The sequence below is a fragment of the Ursus maritimus genome, unplaced genomic scaffold, assembly GCF_017311325.1.
Source record: "Ursus maritimus isolate PB19 unplaced genomic scaffold, ASM1731132v1 scaffold_22, whole genome shotgun sequence".
NCBI lineage: Eukaryota > Metazoa > Chordata > Mammalia > Carnivora > Ursidae > Ursus > Ursus maritimus.
The window spans coordinates 14,265,024-14,286,491 of NW_024424675.1; the positions used below are offsets into that span (position 1 = coordinate 14,265,024).

A 21,468-nucleotide genomic window follows, 5' to 3' on the forward strand; every position below is an offset into this window, starting at 1 on the left:
ATGGAATACTATTCAGCCAGAAAAAAGAATGAAATCTTGCCTTTTGCAATGATATGAATGGAGCTATAGAGTGTAATGCTAAGCAAAATAAGTCAGTCGGAGAAAGACAACTACCATATGATTTCACTCATCTGTGGAATTTAAGAAACAAAACAAATGAGCAAAGGGAAAAAGACAAACCAAGAAACAGACTCGACTATAGAGAACAAACTGATGGTTACCAAAGGGGAGGTGGGTGGGGGGGATGGAAGAAATAGGTGATGGGGAGGACGCTCGTCGTGAGTGATATAGGGAATTATTGAGTCACTATATCATACACCTGAAGCCAACATCATACTGTATGTTAAATAACTGGAATGAAAATGAAAACCTTTTAAAAACTGGCTTTTTTATATGAAAACCATCTGAGCTTTCAGTGAACTACAACCTTCATGAGCTAATGGTAAAGAGGTCATTGTTTACGCCCTTGTGCAGTCTTGGGGAAGACAAGAGATCGAAGAAGAGATAGAACCTTCTCCGCCAACTCTTTCAGATCCCAACACGGCTTTAAAGTATTTTGTAAACTCTGTGCCATAATTTGAAGAAGAATATCAATAAAACAGAGAGCTGGTGAAGGAAGTCACACCATTTAAGCAACAATTAATAAAAGAAGTTTCTGAGGTTTTTCAAGAGTTAATCTGAGCTCTTCCTGTAACTGGGTGGGAACAGAGGCAAGAGCTGGTGAACTGGCTGAGTCCACAGTCCTACTGGTGGAGCTGGGAAAGAACCATATCCCTGAACTGCTGGTTCAATACCCATCCATCCCCATTCTGACAGATGGCATGTACTGAAACTCACTCATATGGAAGAGGGAGTAATACAGACAGGTTCTGTTCATTCAGAGGAAAAACCAGGTACCAAAGATCAGTGGTCTTCAAAATGGGGACTCTAAATCAACATCAGGAAAATTACTTAAAAATGAAAATTGTGAATTTTCAGATTTCAGAGTAGATGCTTCTCATCACTTAAGGACGGAGATGTTCCTCTGTTCTCAGAAGTTATAAAAGGATTGTTACACTGGGTAAGATGGGAATGAACGGCCCTCTTATGATTTTTCAGAAAATAAAGTAGGGTTAGTCCATCTCTAGATCTTATCAGCCTCTTTCCAGATTCCTCGGACCCAAAACAGTCTAACCATTCTCTCAACTGCAAGTATGCAGTGAAATGATTTTTGATGTTTATTCTGTACAAGGATATTGATTAAAATTCAGGGCGACTGGCTGGCTCAGTGGGAGGAGCATGTGACTCTTGATCTCAGGGTTGTGAGTTTGAGCCCCACGTTGGGTGTAGAGATTGCTTAAAAAAATAAAATCTTGAAAATAAATTCAAGTGATAAACAGATGTAGAATGATTGGTTATTTGGGAAACACTTGTCCAGTTTTGTATTTGCAAATAGTCTTGGAACTAATAAAAAGCACAACTTTCTGCTCCTTAAAGAGCCATCATCTTGTCTTTGATTTGTGAACTTGAAAGAGTCTTGCAAGAGTCAAGCCATCAAAAAGACCACAGAAAGCAGCTTAGAAAACAATGATTCATGCTGAGTACACTTATTAAGATTTTTTCCACCCTAAACTAGAACAAAACATATTATAAACTCGAAGTTATGGGCTTCAGATTTTGGTCATTTTTGGTCATTCATATGCCAGTCTCTGGGAAACAAAGAATTTCAATTTCAGGATACCAGCCAACATTTAAGTTTTGGGAAGTTGCAGTTTGTTTGCCAAAGAGCCATCATTTTAATTTTACAAACTGGATATGGTATTCTTACTCAACACTTGTCACAAGCCATTGTATACTGCTTTGTTGCTAAGCAGCTATGTGCCGTCCCCAAACTGTATTTTCAATATTAAATACCTGAAACTTCTGGGTGAAATTTTCTATCCTGCTAACTTGTTTTGAACAGCATGGAGACTATGAGAATTATCAAGACAACTGGCACGTCAGCAGCACTTAAATGACACTGGTGTAAAGGGAAAACAGGTCTTTGAAAATCTGTGTCTGTTCTCTAGTTTAAATTATTCAAATTACTGTTTGGCTTAAGGGAAAGAAAAACACAAGAGAGAGGAAGAAATGAGAGATAAGATAAACCACGAAATGCAGAGAAGTCGTGCATACTCTTGTTCCAGAAAGTTCCCATCTCTTCTGCAGTTTATATCACAAAGTAATTTTATTAAGGTTTTATGGAAAGGTCGCTATTGCACTTCTGTAATATTAAAAACTATTTTAGCATACAGAAATCCCACATGAGCCTGCAATATTAGTTCAAGACTAAGTTTATTAAGGTTTTGGCATGGTTCAATATTAACGTTCTCCAAACATTACAACGTTTCCCATCAGATGAACAGTGAGATATAAAACTGTGGTTCATAAAAATAAAATCAAGAAAATAGCATCGTTCCATATTATTTCTTAAAGATTAACTTTAAATAAATTCGAAAGCTGTGAAGCAGCTTATCAAAACAGTTCACTGTGCACTGGCCTGGTCATTTCACAAAGGAATCAGCCACCAACCCAGGCAAGGTCTGTCTTAGCATTTATTGAAGTAAACTGGCATTTTTAAGACAAATTCTAATTCAAGTGCCGATATTAACTTGAGTTATCTACGCGACCCCTTCTGTCTCCTGATATTCTCATCTATGACTGCCTGACGATTAAACAGAGAAAAGTCTGGTGTGTCTGTAGCTGGGTCGGGTAAGCCTGCTATGCTAAGTTCTCAGACTCCTGTATTTCAGGGAAGGCATAAGGTTGATCTGACATAATCAGACGACGGAAGCCTGGTCTTCAGCAGTATGTGAAATTACTGTCAGGATTGTTTAAAAATAAAATCTTCATTGACAACGGACACGTTGGAAAATGACGATACTCCCTGGTGAGTGAAAAGCACTACTGAGGTTTACAGAGCACCCACCACTTCACCAGATACCCCATAAGCAGAGTCATTCTTTGCTTCACAGGCAAAAGATCGAAGACATCACTTGGCCTGCAGCTCTGTGCTCAGAATGATGCCATGGAAACATTCCTGATTCCCTGACTGCACAGATTCTAGGGATGGAGACTCTAACACAGATGCTGATGGCTCATGAAAATACCCGCTCAGTGGACCTCAGGCCCTCCCTTCGTTGATTTTGTTTCCTGCAGATTTTAACAGTTGATTCAAATCGTCTCTCTGTAAGGTCATGCCTCATGATGACCCCTCCTTGGCATGGTCTTGAGGACTTGGACTCCCACTGCATTTTGTGGCTGTGTTTTGAAGTCGATGTAGGGCCTCAAGGTACCTTCCTAGCTCTTTGCAAAGTTGTACATCAGGTCCCAACGCTTAAGTGATTGGCTGCAGAACTGGCATTTCCTTTCTTGGTCAAAAGAATGAAATGTTGGTTCTCAACTATTCTTAGGCAATGAACACAAAAGCTTTAAAAGTCTGCAGAAATGGATGCAAGGGATGCAATACCAGAAGCCAAAAATCTTCCCTAAATGCCACCCCAGCCTCTTCCATCATAACATAACAGCCTCCTGATAGACCAAATAAGGACTCACCTCTGTAAAACTTTTTTAAAAGTGTGAGGGAGATACACACCACATAGGTTTATAGGTTAGTTATATTTTCAGCCTGCTTGATTAGGAAGTCCAACTGAAGGCATCTGCCTCCAAGAAATACACAGCAAGTGGGGGGGGGAAAGCCCCAAACCCTAAACTCCAGCCTATTTTCCAATTTGCATCAATACACACACCTACACAGGACAGCTCACAATTACACGAGGCACATGGGCTCAGTCTAGCGGAGAAGAGTGCACTCAGGGCGGAAAGGACGAATTTTAAGACCTGATTCAACCTAGTACCATGAAACCAAAGGAGAATCCCACAAATCAGTCTTCAAGGAGTTTTCCCAACTAAAGATGGACATGCTTATCGGCTCATTTTGAAGGAGTTTCCCAAGAGAGAAGAGGGGACATATGCAGAAGGCTCTTGGAACAATGAAGCTCTCTAGACATTATTTAAGGAACTACTTTTTAATAGACACTGATTCTGTTAGCAGCCACAGAGCACCCTAGCCTCTACCAACCCTTAGATTTTCTATGAATTCCAGAAGTAGGAGGACTAAGTGATGTAAAGGGGACGGGGGTCAGGCTTTACATACTAAGGGCCACTGCAAGTAAAAATGAGAATTCAATTTTTTCTTTGACTAAAGATGCCCAAATTAGTCATATAAAACCAATAGCTCAGTTATAACCAAATAACCCTAGAGTGAAATGAAGATGTTCATAACAAGGCTTGTTTGGCTTGGTTAAAAAAAAATACCATTAGGAATTGACTATATTTCTAAAAACATTAAAAATTTCTACATTGTTTACATTATTACTTCTATAATAAAGTTTTAAAAATATATCCCTATCGCACTTATACAGATAGCTCTTTGTGCTTGATGATTTTCTTTATAGAAAATGAGTTTGTGAAAAAGAAAATATTGGGGCGCCTGGGTGGCTCACTTAAGCAGTTAAGCTTCTGCCTTCGGCTGAGGTCATGATCTCAGGGTCCTGGGATCGAGCCCCTCCATGGAGATCTTTGCTCTGAGGGGAGCCTGCTTCTCCCTCTGCTCCTCTGTCTCTCATGAATAAATAAATCTTAAAAAAAAAAAAAAAGGAAAAATATCTTCATGCTTGTTTTTTCACACAGAAAGTCAATGCTCACCCCTCTGCATTGTCCCATGTGCAGCCATATGAAAGAAAGGCCATTTTAAGGTAAATAATTCCTTATTTTTATTTACAACATATGGTTAGTTGGGTTTTACTAAAACTACTTAAGTTATCTAGACTTGGTTGAACCCCCCCCATCTTTTTGAGAATGTAAAATATAATAAAGGCAATATATAAATATGGGACTCGTGTTTAGAAGGATCAGATCTCATAAAATGGCTAGATTTAACAGCAAAAGATATGCCCTATTTGTCCTTGAACTGTCTACTTCTGGTAGAAGTATTTCTACACATGCCCACCTATGCTATATATTTTCACAGGTATTGATGATTTGCTAGCCCAGAGTCAATCTTGAGAGTAGATTTTTCACAAAGGGATCAAGGTGAAAACCCCATTCGATGATGGAGGAGAGGGAAAAAAAGACCACAGGCTAGGGAAGCACACTGTCCCCCTCGCTCGTCTCTCTCCCCAAGCCCATGGAATTCTCAAAGCCCTTGGTCCCCTCTCCTCTGCATACCCAGCTCTTCCCTGCATGACCACGAGCCTGGCTCTCTACAGGCAGATCGCTGTCCTCATGTCACTGTACTGAGAGGTCCCCTCCTGGCCGCTCATTTACCAAATAGCGTATCACCCCTCCCACCACCAGGACTTCTCCCCTTGCCTGTTCTATTTTTCTACATAAGACACATCAACGTCTGACACCTATTATTTTATATATTTTGTTTTCTATATCGCTCCAGCAGAGTAGAAACTTTACGTGTCTTTTCTGCTGCATTTCTGTCATATAAAACATGTGTGACACCAAGTTGTGTTCAATATATACTTGGATAGAATGAATAAATGCCCTCCTCTTCTGACTTCTCCGCAATGAAGGAATTAACAGAAGGATCCAAACCTTCACTGGCCTGATATGTTGGTGACTCTACGTTGGTGACTCGGGGAGGGTAAACAATTAAATGGGACATTAACGTTTCCAATGCAAAAAGAATAAATGAGGGCACTAGGGTTAAATATAGCCTTCTGCCTCTTCCCCAAGGGATTATCTATTAGTTACTTCACTGTGTCCCTGCTCGACTAGGACACTAACTAGAATTTGATAGTAGGGAAGGCATAGGCCCCACACTTAGAAACCCAATCCAGCAGGGAAGAAAGGGTAGTAGATAATTCAACGTAAGCAGGAAAATATTTTACAGGAATTTAGAGATAAGAGAGATAACCTCTACAATCATTTTGCTTCTAAAAGCACAGACCACTTCATACAACCCTCTGCCCTCTCTCAAACCCATGTCATTAGAAGACTCACCTCCAATCTCCGAAAGTCTGAAGACGGAAATTCTTGGTGTCTCTGAATAGGACTCTCAAAGGCCTGAATGGATTTTTGTTAAGTAAATAAGCGAGTTATAACTGTCATTTGAGACACTGTAACACCTAATTGCACAAAAGGTTTTACTTTCCATCCTCAGTAAGGTTCAGCCAAGGGGCTCTGACCAAAATGAGGTGTGACCCTTTGGGCTAAAACATACAATGGCCACAAAGTCTTCCCCTCCCGGTATCACACCCCTTAGCAACGTGACCCTGCGGCTTCTCCCATCAAGATGTGGAGATGATTTCCCCACATGGATCTCGGATCTGGGTTTGGCATATGACTGGACTTTTTGCAAATCAGACACATGAAAAGCACGTACAGCACTTATACATTGGAGCTTGCTTTCTCGTTTCTCTTTGGAACCCTGAGACTACTATGTTGAAAGACTGAGGAAGCCTGGTGGACGAGGAGAGGCCACACGGAGAGAAGCCTCCAACAAACCAGTTATCCGGGCTGAGACCCCAAATATGAGATTCAAGGCCATCCTAGATCATCCAGTCCTAACTGAGCCAGTCCAGACTAATAACACCTCCAAATGAATATAGAGAACTGTGAAAAATAACACAAATTTTTTAAGATTTCATTTATTTGTCGGGGGTAGTAAAGCAGGGGGAACATCAGAGGGAGAAGCAGGCTCCCCACTGAGCAAGGAGCCCAATGTGGGACTCGATCCCAGAACCCTGAGATCATGACCTGAGCCAAAGGCAGACACTTAACCAACTGAGCCACCCAGGTGTCCCAACACAGTTGTTCTTTAAATTCACAAAATTCTGGGGTGGTTTGTTACATGGCAAGTGCTAACTGCTACACCTGCTGAACAAGGATGGGTGGGTTGAGAGTTCTCTACAGGAGTCTGGTGGTAAGTGCACATTCTGGTCATGTTATGTAAACACTGCTCTTACAAAGGATGAAGAAGATCCAGGGAAGAATGTAGAGAATCTGGGAAGGGGGGGGGGAATAAGGGAGCAGTTAGAAACTAGCAAAGCAATCAAGGGTGTGAATATGGGAGAATAATAAAATCAAAGTCAGGTACCTGTGACTATTTCAAGCCAGGACCTAAAACTGCAACATCACTTTTCTGGAAGACAGTGATTATTAGGAGTGCAAATCTGCCCACTTGACTGTGAACAACTTGACATAGAAAGGTTTGTATCTTACCTGTTTTTGAATTTCCCCCACCTGCTTCTCCAAACTTTGTATCTAGCAGAGTGACTCCAATTTTATTAGGCAATTAGAGACTCTGAGAGGAGGAGGGAATAGTTGAATGAGGAAAGAAATGACTCCATTATGCAATGTGGTAACAATGTGTAAGCCTACACTTCACTCCACATCCCTTTTGATGTCAGGTATTGCATTCTCCCAAATTGTTCTTATTTATGGCTCCCATTCCGTTCACAGCAATAAGTAAGGCAAAGCTTATATGATAAATAACAATCATGAAGGTTCCGCGTTAGAGCATCTGGGTGTTCTAACAGCATTTTATAGCAGGGACTGTAAAACAGCCATTTATAATACTTAGCTGCCCTTTTTACTCCTGGATGTTTTACTTCCTATTTAATCCAGATGGCTGATATTTGTAAACTGGTACCCAGACGAATAATATAGTTATGTGATATTTATTGACATTTTTGAGTGTGTTTAATGCTTCTATACTTTTCCCCCCCAATTAAACTAAATAAGGAATATTAGCCATCTAGTGATACTTTTCTCCGGGACCCTAAATTTAACTCATTCTCAATTTAACTTCACAAAATCATTCAGCTCCACATTTCCAACTAAACACAGAGTATCATTTTAAATATAAGAATCTACTTTTTGTGAGCAAATTCAGGCAATATGATCTGATGTGATAAACATAAAAGTAAAACATTTTAGAATTCGGTTTAGATCTATCTAAGCAGTTGACTGACTTTGACTCTCCCAGGCTGGAGTTTTCATTCTATCATTTCAACCTAATATGCCATGAATTGTTCTGAGTGTGCTCCTATGCCTAGCCTACAGACCTGAATCACAGCCAGAGAAATGCAGTTTCTAAATGTTCTTTTACATGCAGAATATCACCTGGATAATTCATAGATTATTAATAGTCACATTTTCAAGTATTTAACTTTATTTCCCACTGTGTTCTGAAACGTTTTCTCATATCTAATCTGTATCAATACTCTGTGTGATCAGTGTTATCATTGCCTCCGTTTTACAGATAGGGAAACTAAGGTCTGGGGCAATTTGCCCAAAGTCACGATGCTATTAAATGAAGAGGCCAATATCTGAATGAAGCCTGCCTTATCTAAGAGTGGAGAATTCCACTTTCTCTCAAAAAAATTAATAGAATGATTCTTTTAAAAAGTGAAGTTTCTAAGAAAGTTTGAAGCATGATTTAATACGGGAAATTCCAAAGAAAGCTTCAAAGCAGCATCTATTATGTAAAATGTGGTACGCTTTTTCTTTTCTTTTCTTTTTTTTTTTTGAGGTCTCATGGAGCAGATGTTTCTTTGCCTTAAGCTAATAGTCTCCTTCCTGTCTCCTTCCTTTGCTGAACTGTAACACGAGCAGGCCTTCAGGCGCTGTTGCTATGAACATACACCCAGTAGACAGAACCACACTTCTGAGACACCCGTCTGCTGGGATTTACCCTGGATTTAATAGCTGGGTTTAAATGCTCGGTGAGAACTTGCGTCTCCCTCCGATTCAGTGATCTTCTCTTAGAGTGGACTTTAAGGAAGGAAAGTTGGGGCCAAAGCTAAGAAGAGCCCATGAAGAGCAGGTAAGACTCGCGGCATACAATGAACAAGTCACAAACACGGGTATTCGGTGACACGGAAAATCCAAGCAAGGCAGGCATGGCTTTTCTTCTCATTTTTCTTCCTGAGGAGAATGCTTTCCTGGTTGCCGACTCCAGCTAACAGGAAGAGAAATCTACTGAAATTAGGACAGCATCTCACCTTCCTTCCTGCCCTACCCATATACCAAAGCATTCCATCTTTCAGGTCAAAAAAGGGAGCAGAACACACTCTCCTTCTGACAGGTCTCCCTGCCTCCTCATCCCAACTTGGGAATCCAATGCAAAGAGCCAATATTTTGGTCCAAACTGCCCTGGGAAATGGGAGTAACCAAATGGCCCTGGGCCTGAAAGTCAATGAATCTCCTTTTTGGGAGCCAACTCAGATGAAACTTCTCAGGGGACAGGCCCTGATAGCTAATTAATCTTTACCCCCAGAAACTCCACAGCTCCCTCCTCTCATCAGAGGGCTGATTTTTATGTACATGAGTCTCTTGGTTCCTTTTGGTTCCTGGCAACCAAACACGCCAGTCTCCATCTCAGCCTTGGTATCTTGGCTTTACCATCTGCAAAATACAAAAGGGGCTAGTTGGCCAACAGCCAGTCTGTTTGTAGTGGAAAACATGGAACACCCTCAACCTCCAACAATAGAGTGAGGTAAAGTCAACTGTGACAAAGCCGCATGATGGAAAAGTACAAGGCCATTAAAGGTGACGGTTTCAAAGAGCTTTTCATAACATGGGTACAGGCTGGTATTTTCAACAGTAGAACGTAATACATGATTTCAGCTCTTCAAAAAGATCCACACCAACAAAATGCAAAAGACTGGAAGGAAAATACTCCAGAGTTAGCTGGGGGTTTCATTTTGGTAAAGGTTTCTTGCCAAGTTTTTTCTTCTTGTAATTTTTTTGCACTAAATTTTTAAACAATCACATCTTATTTGCATTTTTAAAAAATACTCCGGTCTCCATAAGAGATTATCGACATGATGATGGGCTCTTGGAAGCCGCCGGGTAAGACAACTGTTGATACCCCTGACAATGCTTTCATATCTCACAGTTCAGCTTAATTTCTTGCTAGTCACTGTTCTCTGTACTTTCTTCCCCATTGTTCTGCCTTAAGTGAGCCCCCTGTCTACCTAGCTCCCCATCTTACCACCCTGTCTATCCTCTGAAGTTTGGCTCAAATGTCATTTCTTCCTCCAGATGCTCTCCCGTTCTGTCTTCCCTTGAGCCCACAGCCCTTTATATAGACCCCTCCCAGGCAATGAACCTTTCCATCTGGTGCTAGAATCATTTCAAGGTCATGTTGAAGCCTGACAGAAATTTTAGACACACAGGAATCTGAATTCATCTTTGCATACCCCACACGACGCCTCACACATAGGAAGGACTCACTACTTGCAGATGAAGGAATAAAGATGAAATACACAGGGAAAAGAATCAATTAGTAAGCAAAGTATTAGGTTTTAGGTCTTATTTTATAATCTGTCCTTAGAGATCTTCCCATTCTCTAGCCAATGCCAAACCCCAAATTTTGGTGCCCACCGTTTCGTAGAGTTACCAGCCATCTTGCTTAACTGAAGCTGTCCAGTGTACAACGTATCCGCATTAACATACAACCATCAAAGGAAGGAAATCCAATAAAACTTGTAACTAGATGGGGAACTCCATAGGGCAGGGCCTGTGACTCTTTCTCATTTTTGTGTTCTCCTGGAACATGGTAAATTCTTAATACGTGCTTGTTAAACAAATGAGGAGAAATGAATGAGGGAATGAACAGTCCTTGCCTGAGACGCCCCACGGCAGTCACGCACGTAGGGATGATGTTCATTTGCATGTCAGTTGTCAGCGAAAACCCATAGCCATGACCGCGTTAGATGACAATGGAACCCCCACTCTCATCTCGGTGAGCTGTGAGATCCTATGTGGCTCCCCCAACTGGCGTGCTGCAGGCAACGTATCTACCTAGGAAGTCCCTGTTATGGTGCTATTAGGTAAGTGCGAGCAGAGGACGGAGCACAGTGCCTGGTAACAAGTAAGGCATGCTATGAAAGGCAGCTCTGATTGTTACGGGAGCGTCTGTTGGAATAACCATGCATGAATCAGTAAGCAAACACCTTTGCTCAAAGACTTCCTAGCATGCCATTTTGGAACTTCGTAAATAGAGTTACTGTGCTTGTCTTGAGTAAAAGTACCTGCAAACTTAGAGTAACTCCGTTTCTGGGTATCCTGTGTAAGCAATACCCTCACACACCATGCTGTTCTTAGAAATGCAATCCTGCCTGCAAATCTTGCCAATGGAACATCAATACCAACTGGTGTTCAGTTTGACTGCAACAAAATACAATGGCCTGGGCACGGCAAACACCTCCTTGATTTACAGAACAGTTCAGTAGCTAGGAGAAGGGCACTGCCACATATGAAAGCCTTAGGGTTTGCAAGCCACCCCTCCACCCACCAGGAGTTGAGAAGTACAAATGTAACCGGGAGATTCCACACAACTGGAATTCTGCTCGCCCTGACCTTAAGCAAGTTTCTGTTCTCAGTGTCCAGATCTCCAAGAAAATAAGATGGAAATATTTGCTCTGAGTGGCTTGTGAGATTTAATTGAATAAAAATAGCATAAAGTTACCTTCTAAGGCCATCATGCGGTCCTGTGCTAGAACCGTGGTACTGTTCCTGATTTGTTTATTTTAAGGAAGAAATCACATACACGGAGGAAAATTATCAAGAGAAAAGAACTGTTGGGAAACAGTTTAATTTTGTTTCAAAACAGGAGTGCCTGGGCTGTGTGCCTCTTAAACCATGGACTTTAGGCTCCATTTCCCCTACATAGGCAGGCTGTCCACAGTCATCTGTCATGGCATTTGGGGCCCGCGACAGGGGACATCCCCTTCCTTTATCCTCTACAGTGAATGGTGCCCTAAGGGAAATGAGTATTGTAAGACTCATAGGAGAACTGGTCTCACCGCAGGAAAGACCCTTTCTGACACTCATCAACTATTAACAACCTAGCCCGCAGTGGCCTTTTTGTAACCGTAGTGCAAGGTTAACAGTCAATACCCAAGTAATTGGACCACTGTGGGAAATTTGGAATGGGAGGGCAGACGGTTTCATAGTGTGTGTCTTTCATCTGTTTTTGCCCTAACGATAAACTGTAGCAGGGAAACTGCTCGGGCTGAGACTCGGAACTCAGCACTCTTATGTTCTCAGGAAAAGAAACAAAGCTGCTCTTTTTAGAAAATCAAATTGTTGTTCACAAACCCAAACAGCGAAGTTCTCTTCTCTTCTGTTTTGTTCAGGCCTGTTTGGCTTATCTATGGAAACAGCTCAGGCTTCTCAAAAACTGGGCTGAGCGGTCATTCAATATTATGTTGCTAAGTAGTCCTTTCTAGGTTAAACATGTTTACCCCGCATAAAGGCTGAAATTTTACTCAACTGGTTATAGCCCGTGACTAACAGAGTGAATCTACCTCTTCTCAAGCGTGGAAGAAAGAGGATAGTCACACAGTAGGATCCGGTTGAGAAGCTGGATTATAGGAGCCGGGTCTGCGACTTCTCAGGCTTTACCCTACATCTAGATCACGAGCCTGTTAAAATGACCAGTCCTGCTCAGCAAGTCTGGGGTGAGGACTAAAATGCACATTTCGAACAAGTGTCCTGGTGATCTCCATGCTACGGGTCCATGGACCAGATATAAATATTTTATTATGTTCGATTAGCCACTGTATAGTACATCGTTAGTTTTTGATGGAGTGTTCAATGATTCATTAGTTACATATAACACCCAGATGCCCTCCTTAATACCCATCACCCTGTTACCCCTTTCCCCAGCACCCTCGTCTCTGAAACCCTCAATTCGTTTCCTGGGGTCCACAGTCTCTCATAGTTCATCTCCATCTCTGATTTCTCCCTCTGAAGATTTCCCTCCCTTCCCCTATGGTCCTCTGTGCTACTGCTTATGTTCCACGTATGAGTGAAACCATATGATCATCTTTCTCTGCTTGAGAGAGATACTTCACTTACTTCACTTTGCCTAATTCCCTCCAGTTCCATCCATATCAATGCAAATGGTTAGTATTCATGATCCTTTCAGATGGCTGACTAATATTCCATTGTGTATATGGACCACATCTTCTTTATCCACTCATCTGTTGGAGGGCATCTCGGTTCCTTCCACAGTTTGGCTATTGTGGACATCGCTGCTATGAACAGTGGGGTGCACGTGCCTCTTCTTTTCACTACGTCTGTATCTTCGCAGTAAATATCCAGTAGTGCAATTGCTGGATGGTAGGGTAGCTCTATTTTTAACATCTTGAAGAAGCTCCATACTGTTTACCAGAGTGGCTGGACCAGTTTGTATTCCCACCCACAGTGTAAGAGGGATCCCCTTTCTCCACATCCTCGCCAACTTTTGTTGTTTCCTGTTTTGTTAATTTTTGCCTTTCTAACTGGTGTTCAGGTGGTAGCTCACTGTGGTTTTGATGTGTACTTCCCTGATGGCTAGTGATGCTGAGCATTTTTTCATGTGTGTGTTAGCTACTTGTATGTCTTCTTTGCAGAAGACAAAGAAGTGTCTGTTCAAGAAGTGTCTTGCAGAAGTGTCTGTTCATGTCTTCTGCCCATTTTTTGACTGGGTTATTTGTTTTTTGAGTGTTGAGTTTGAGAAGTTCTTTATAGATCTTGGATATCAGCCCTTTATCTGTAATGTCATTTGCAAATATCTTCTCCCATTCCGTGGGTTGCCTCTTAGTTTTGTTGACTGCTTCTTTTGCTGTGCAGAAGTTTTTTTTATCTCGATGAAGTCCCAAAAGTTCATTTTTGCTTTTGTTTCCCTTGCTGTTGGAGACGTGTCTTGAAAGAGGTTGCTGTACCCGATGCCAAAGAGGTAACTGCCTATGCTCTCCTCTAGGATTTTGGTGGATTCCTGTCTCACATCGAGGTCTTTCATCCATTTGGAGTTTATCTTTGTGTATGCGTAAGGGAATGGTTCGGTTTCATTCTTCTATATGTAGCTGTCCAATTTTCCCCAGCATCACTTATTGAAAAGACTGTCCTTTTTCCCCACTGGATATTTTTTCATGATTTGTCAAGGATTAGTTGTCCATCGAGTTGAAGGTCCATTTCTGGGGTTTCTATACTGTTCCATTGGTCTATGTGTCTGTTTCTGTGCCAGTACCATGCTGTCCTGGTGATCACAGCTCTGTAATATAGCTTGAAGTCGGGCAACATCATGCCCCCACCATTATTTTTCTTTTTCATCATTCCCTTAGCGATTCGGGGTCTTTTCTGGTTCCATACAAATTTTAGGATTGTTTGTTCCAGCTCCTTGAAAAATGCCAATGGTATTTTAACAGGGATTGCATTTAAAGTGTAAATTGCTCTGGGAAGGATAGACATTTTAACAATGTTTATTCTTCCAATCCATGAGCATGGAATGTTTTCCCATCTTTTTGTGTCTTCCTCAATTTCTTTTATTGGTGTTCTGTAGTTTCTAGAGTATAGATCCTTTACCTCTTTGGTTAGAATTATTCCTAGGTATCTTACGGTTTTTGTTGCTATTGTAAATGGAATCGATTCCTTAATTTCTCTTTCTACAGTTACATTGTTAGTGTATAGAAAAGCAACTGATTTCTGTGCACTGATTTTTTTTTTTAAGATTTTTATTTAATTTATTTGACACAGAGAGAGAGCCAACCACGAGAGAGGGAACACAAGCAGGGGAAGTGGGAGAGGAAGAAGCAGGCTCCCAGCGGAAGAGCCTGACATGGGGCTCCTCCCAGAACGCCGGGATCACGCCCTGAGCCGAAGGCAGACGCTTAACGACTGAGCCACCCAGGCACCCAATGTACATTGATTTTGTATCCTGCCACATTGCTGAATTGCTGTATGAGTTCTAGTAATTTGGGAATGGAGTCTTTTGGGTTTTCCACATATAGTATCATGTCATCTACAAAAAGAAAGAGTTTGACTTCTTTGCATGGACCATATTTTGAGTAGCCCAGGATTGAGATTTAGATCTTACTTTCTGGGATTGCTCCTTATCCAAGGACTTCAACTGTGGCCAGTGAGCTCGTGGTAACAAGGCGTGTGGTAAGATGGGAAGAAAGAACGAGGCCCAGGAATGAAACCGAGCCATGCTGGAGTTTGCACTCTACCAATAAATAGCCACATGACCTTGGGGAACTCCTCGAATCTCAATTCTTTGTTTTGTAAAATGAGACAAATGATCCTTCTCTCACAAAGCAGAGAGAATGAAAGCCACAAATATGTATATGGAGGCGTGATTCTAATAGGGACTTGTGACCTACTGCTGACAGATCAGCAAAGTCCGTGCATTCCTCGTCTTTCGGAGCCCGTACACAGCCCCGTTCACCTGCCTCCCCTGCAGTTAGGTAGAGCTGTGTGATGGTTCTGGTCTGTGAAAGGACAGTGGCAGTGATGGGTACCACGCCTAGGCAAGCTCCACACACCCTCCCACACGCCTTCATTCCTCTATGCAATTTGCTGCTTCTAGGTGGCCATTAACCCCCGGGGGAACTTGGAAGCTAGATATTAAAGATGTCAGAGCTCTCATCAGCTTCCATCCCTGAATCACTGAAAACACACAGCAGCCCTGCCAACCGCTTCACCTGCCTCATGTTCTAGATGCGAACACGCCAGCGAGCCATCGTATATTTGTGGCCCTCTTTGTCAAAAGTTACTAGCCCACCTATGCGATATCTTTCTCATCTTTTTTCCTTCCCTTCTTTCTGTCTTCCCTGCCTCCCTGCTGTGCTCTCCCCTCAACTAGTCCCACATGCATCCTAAATTACGTGTATTGGTTAAAAGCATCAACTTTGAAATGGAAACATTAGGTCCAAAATCATTTCCATCTTTTCCTTGTAACAGAATTGGAAAAGGACGGCTAGATAAATTTCCCAGCCCCACTTTCTTCAACCCTGCAACAATCATCTCACTGCCCACCTCTTGCAAAGGTCGTGTAAGAAAACACACGTAAAGCAGTTAGCACTTTACTTAGACCAAGTAAAGCACTCCATAAACAGCGATCTTTCTTTCATTCTTCTATTCTCATATGAATAGAGTCCCATTTTATAATATGCCACCTGCTTTCTCCCCCGCCCCCAACCCAGGCCAGGTAATGCTGTGTCATACGGAATATCATAAATCATTGTCTGTGTGGTTGACATCAGTATTATCCATGATACGGTACAATTCTAAAAGAGCCTACATTACATTCAAAGAGTTCCAAGCTAGAAAATTTTTTCAAGCATAGTAAGCATGGTTATATCTTTCTCACACTTGAATGAACAAATATAACAAAGCTAAAAGGGAGAAGGAGGAAAAGGACCAGGTAATTAGCACAGATTTTTAAAATTTTACACAGGCAGGGAATTTACCATTTGCAAACTCAGAATGTACAGAATGAGACTGTCAGCTAATGAGGGACATGTATGCGATACATTTATTTTCATACTGGGGCAACAGATAAAGCCTATCGGCCAGGGACACCTGGGTGGCTCAGTCGGTTAAGCGTCTGCCTTCGGCTCAGGTCATGATCTCAGGGTCCTGGGATCAATCCCAGCATCAGGTTCCCTACTCTGCCGGGAGCCTGCTTCCCCCCGCCGCCCCCTGCCTCTGCCTATCTCTCTGTCTCTCATGAATAAATAAATAAAATCTTAAAAAACAAAACAAAACAAAAACTTATCAGCCAGGAGAGAAACCCTCCCAAGAAAAGCTTCTATTGTCTGGGTATTCCAGAAACAAAGCACAGAGCAAAATTGCAAGGCATGGCTTTCATAGGACAAACGATACATTTCTCTTTAATGCTATGGTATGTTGAAGGATAGAATTTTCCATTATAAAAACGCATTGCCCAAGGTTATTGGAAATAACTTTGTTTTTCCCAAACATACACGTGAAGGTTCATATAGGCACACAATTTCAAACACGTTTACATGTGTAAAAATAGAATAAAGTCCAAATCAGATTATTTGGAGGTAAAGACATGCTCAGCCTTAACACCTAAGGAGTACAGCACCCATGACGCTGGAGAAGATTCACAGAATCCCTTTCACCCTGCTGGTGCCTTTCATTCTCTGTCTGATGGCAAATTAGAGGAATCAGCACTGCTGGTCTTTAGAGACTGCATGCATACAAAGCTTACTGAAGGAATGTGCCACGAGTAATATGAACTCAAGAAACGACAGCATCCTAAAGGAAAGCCAAATGGGCCAACAGCGCACAGAGAACTATGTCTGTCCTTCCTCTGACACTGAACTTGCCTTTTTCTTTCTATAGGGAAAGGAATTGTGAGAACAAGCCAATGCTGGCCTGGAACAGAAACTGAAATTCACACTTTCAGCTCTGAAAAGTGACTCTGTCCTCTCAGTCCTCTCTGTTGTCCACCCAATCAGTTATGAAGTCCCTCCCACTGATCCTACCCCTTGGATCTCCCTCGAATCTGCCCCCTTTTCATGCCCCAGGCTGAGTCTCCATCACTCCTTTTCTGGGCTGCAGCAAGGTCCCTAGTTATTCTCCGCACACAGTCTTCTAACTTGCCCTTCCCACTATTCTCTACACAGGAGCCTAGCTCACTATTCTAAAAATGCAAGTTTTATCATGTCACCTGATTAAAATCCTTCACTGGCTCTCCACCATCTACAAAATGAAAATTCATTGAATAACATGGCTTAACAAAGATTTATATAATCTGGCTCTCACATCATACCTGCATCATCCACCCCAAACACACACACACATTCCCCACCTACAGTGACCAATGCTGGATATGGTACAGCATCCAAACGGAATACTCTTACAGCCTCCACTTCCTCCTCCGTCACTTGGCTAATTCTACCCATCATCTAAGACTGAACACAGATACCACTGACTCTGGGAAGGCTTCTTTAACCCCCACTGGAGATCCCCCCCCCCCCGCCAATTTCTCCTACCTTACTGGAAGATTCTCTCCCTCTGCCCCTCCCCCCACTTGTGCCCCACTCACGTGCACTCTCTCTCAGATAGATAAATCTTTAGGGGAAAAGAAAGGACCTGCTGTGTATCAGACACTGTACTAGGCAACAAAGGAGGCAAAATGAAAAGAGAAAAATGATTCTTATAACTAGAAGCTCATAACTTCATTGCTGCTGGTGAATAAGCTATGATGACCTACCTTTTCATTAGAACAAAGAGCAAATTGGCCTTGCCTAATATCAACCAAGAGCATCTTTTGATTTTAAGGGTATGCTCACCATAAAATGTATTCACACCTGCTCACCCTGTGGGAGCAGAACATCCCAAAACAGTTTAATTAACACCCCCCAGAGCAGAGCTCCTGTAGCTTATTTGCTTTGCAAAGAGCCACCTAGCAAATAAATATACATCTTGTCATAATGAAATACTCTACTTAGAAAGTGCTGAAACAATGTTGTCCAGAAAAACATTTAATGTGGGGGCGGGGAGGGGGGGGGCAGGACTGATAGCCTAGGTTGGCGACCTAACACTTAGTAAGCATCTTACTATAATAATTACAGCAGCATATAAAGCATCAGTAATGCTCCATCTTGGATTTCTGATTGCCAATCAGCATCCTCATGAGCAGAACACTTTTTTTTTTAAGATTTTATTTATTTATTTGACAGAGATAGAGACAGCCAGCGAGAGAAGGAACACAAGCAGGGGGAGTGGGAGAGGAAGAAGCAGGCTCCTAGCGGAAGAGCCTGATGTGGGGCTCAATCCCGTAACGCCGGGATCATGCCCTGAGCTGAAGGCAGACGCTTATCCGCTGTGCCACCCAGGCGCCCCCAGAGCACTTTTTTTAATGTACTAAAGCACCTACCAAGTTTAAGGTACAAGGCCCTGATCTTAGTTCCATCAAATTATTTTCAAATGATAGAGCAGAACCTGACTGCCACAAAGTTCTGTTTAGAAGATTTTTATATATCAGGAGGTCAAAACATGTCCCTCTTAAATCTAATAAGCACACACTCTAAAAGCCTCAACTGATGGAAGAAGGCTGGGCATGAAATGCATCTTCTGACTCCAGGCACAGGTGCTGTAAAGAACTCCACTATGCATTTGGACAACCCTTCTTGGAAGCAGCTCAGTGTTTCTAATTAGCCACCTCACTGGTCCACAAACATTTTATGCAGGATGTATCATGTACTCATACCTCACGTGGTTCAGAAAACGCTTTGGGGAAGTCCTCTAGATAAGCAGGCATCATCTCTATCATAGATATATGTAATTTTATGTACACAAAATAGTGCTGACAAAGTTAACGTCTTCTAAATGACATCAAGCTTACAAGCGAAGGAAAAGCCAAAACTCAGAGGTGAAAAGCATGGATGTTGTTACCAGTCAGCCTTGGGTTCAAGGTCTTTTTTTTTTTTTTTTCTAAAGATTTTATTTATTTATTCGACAGATAGAGACAGCCAGCGAGAGAGGGAACACAAGCAGGGGGAGTGGGAGAGGAAGAAGCAGGCTCATAGCAGAAGAGCCTGATGTGGGGCTCGATCCCAGATCGCCGGGATCACGCCCTGAGCCGAAGGCAGACGCTTAACCACTGTGCCACCCAGGCGCCCCTGGGTTCAAGGTCTTGATGAGCTATGTGAATTTTGGGGAAGTACCTAACTTCTGTCAACCCCCATTTTTTTTACCTGCTAAATGCCGATAGAACTACTATCTCCCTGATGAGGTTATGAGACAGGGAATAGAATACACAAGATGTCTGGGTAGAGTAAGCATAAGCAAACTTCTTGGTTTCTTCACCCCTGACTGCTCAGCTGAGCCTAAGAAAATATAGTGCTGTCAGGGTCCAAATAAGATATAAAATGGATGACTGAGAGAGTTGACATAACGAATGATCACAGAACCCCTCAGAAAGGAGATGGAGGCTAAGTCCTCAAACTAGGAGAACCCAAAGCTCATTTATTACATTCTGCCCACTAAGTCCATTGGGAACCTGATACCGGATGATGCAACATTTTTCTTTTTCTGAGCTTTGGCTAACAGTGCTTTCTCCTCCTGCAAATGATAAACCAATTTCTACAATGAATCATCAAAACATGCTGAAATCTGTCTAGAGGAAAGGCTCTCTTGAATAGAGCCAAAAATGTTTCCCCTTTTTTGAGATGGAAATTTAGGTGGCCTTGCTGGCCTTTCCTTTCTAATCTGGCACCAATCAAGAGATAATTCATTTAAAAAGGTATTTCATCTTTTGGGAAACTCATTGAGGTGGTATGAATAGGCACTGGCTACATTGTAGGTACTTGGTCTAAATATTAGAATGGAAGGAATGGAAGAAGTTCCATTTCTTGAGATTTGTCTAATTTTCCTACTCCTATTCAGGATTCATAATTAGATTACATAACCAGATTGTCAATAAAGAACACTTAGTTTGAGGTCATCCAGGAAAGGGAAGACATTTGCTTTCTTCCTTTATTGTAAGAGGCAAACCAGGATTCATAATACCCAAGGTATTTTTAAAAATACAGAGATTTTGAAGAAAGGGAAATATGTGATACTCTGAAAAGTCATGAACAGCGTATGTGTACAATGGAATACTACTCAGCAATCAAATGAAAGGAAGTATCTATACAAGCAACAAGAGAGATGAAACTCACATGCATTGTGCAAATGTCAGATTCAACACACACTGTATGATTTTATTCTGGGTCACTCTGGAAAAGGCAAAGCTATGAATCATGGAGAAGAGATCGGTGGTTGCCAGGGGCTCGGGAAAGGGCTAGACTACCAACAGGCAGCAGAGTTTTATGGAGTGTCAGAACCGGTGTGCACCCTAATTAGGTCAGTGATTAAGGACTCCATGCATTGGTCAAAATGCATATAACTTACACCAAAAACGTAAATTTTACTATCTGTAAATTTAAACATAAAATTAAAAAAAAAATACACTTTTTACTGAGGCTTAATCTTAACACAATTTTAAACTTAGTAGAGAGGTGGGTTTCTCTTGATTAAAAAGGGCCTCATTAATAAATTCCCAGGAGAGCCTATTTCTTCCCTCACCTTTCGTGGGTTGAACTAACAATAAAAACCGTATAAATTTAAGGTATACAACATGATGTTTGGATATAGGTATAAACTGTGAAATGCGTACCATGATCAAGCTAATTGACATCATATCACATAGTTAATATTTCTTGTGTGCGGTGAGAACATTTAAGATCTACTCTTGGCAACTTTCACGTATATAATAGTGTTATTAATGATACTTGCCATGCAGTACATTAAATCACCAAAATTTATTCGTCTTACGTAACAGAAATGTTGTACTCCTTTGACCAATATCTCTCCATCTTCCCTACTCCTTGGCAACCACCATTCTACTCCCTGCTTTTATGAGTTTGGCTTTTTTTGGATTTCACATATAAGTGAGGTCATGTAGTGTATCTTTCCATGCTGTCACAAACGGCAGGATTTCTTTCTGTTTTAAGGCTGAATAATATTTGTGTGTGTGTGTGTGTGCGTACACACAAAAACATACATATGCCTACACCATGTTTTCTTTATCCATTCATCCACTGACAGACACAGGTTTTCCCCACATCTTGGCCATAACAAGAC

General features: G+C 41.7%; 1 protein-coding gene across 1 annotated transcript in view; it reads right to left on the bottom strand.

The window, feature by feature from the left end:
- PLCB4 (phospholipase C beta 4) overlaps positions 1–21,468 on the bottom strand; it is a 248,332-nt gene that overhangs the window by 178,615 nt on the left and 48,249 nt on the right. The gene's annotated exons all lie outside the window — the stretch shown is intronic.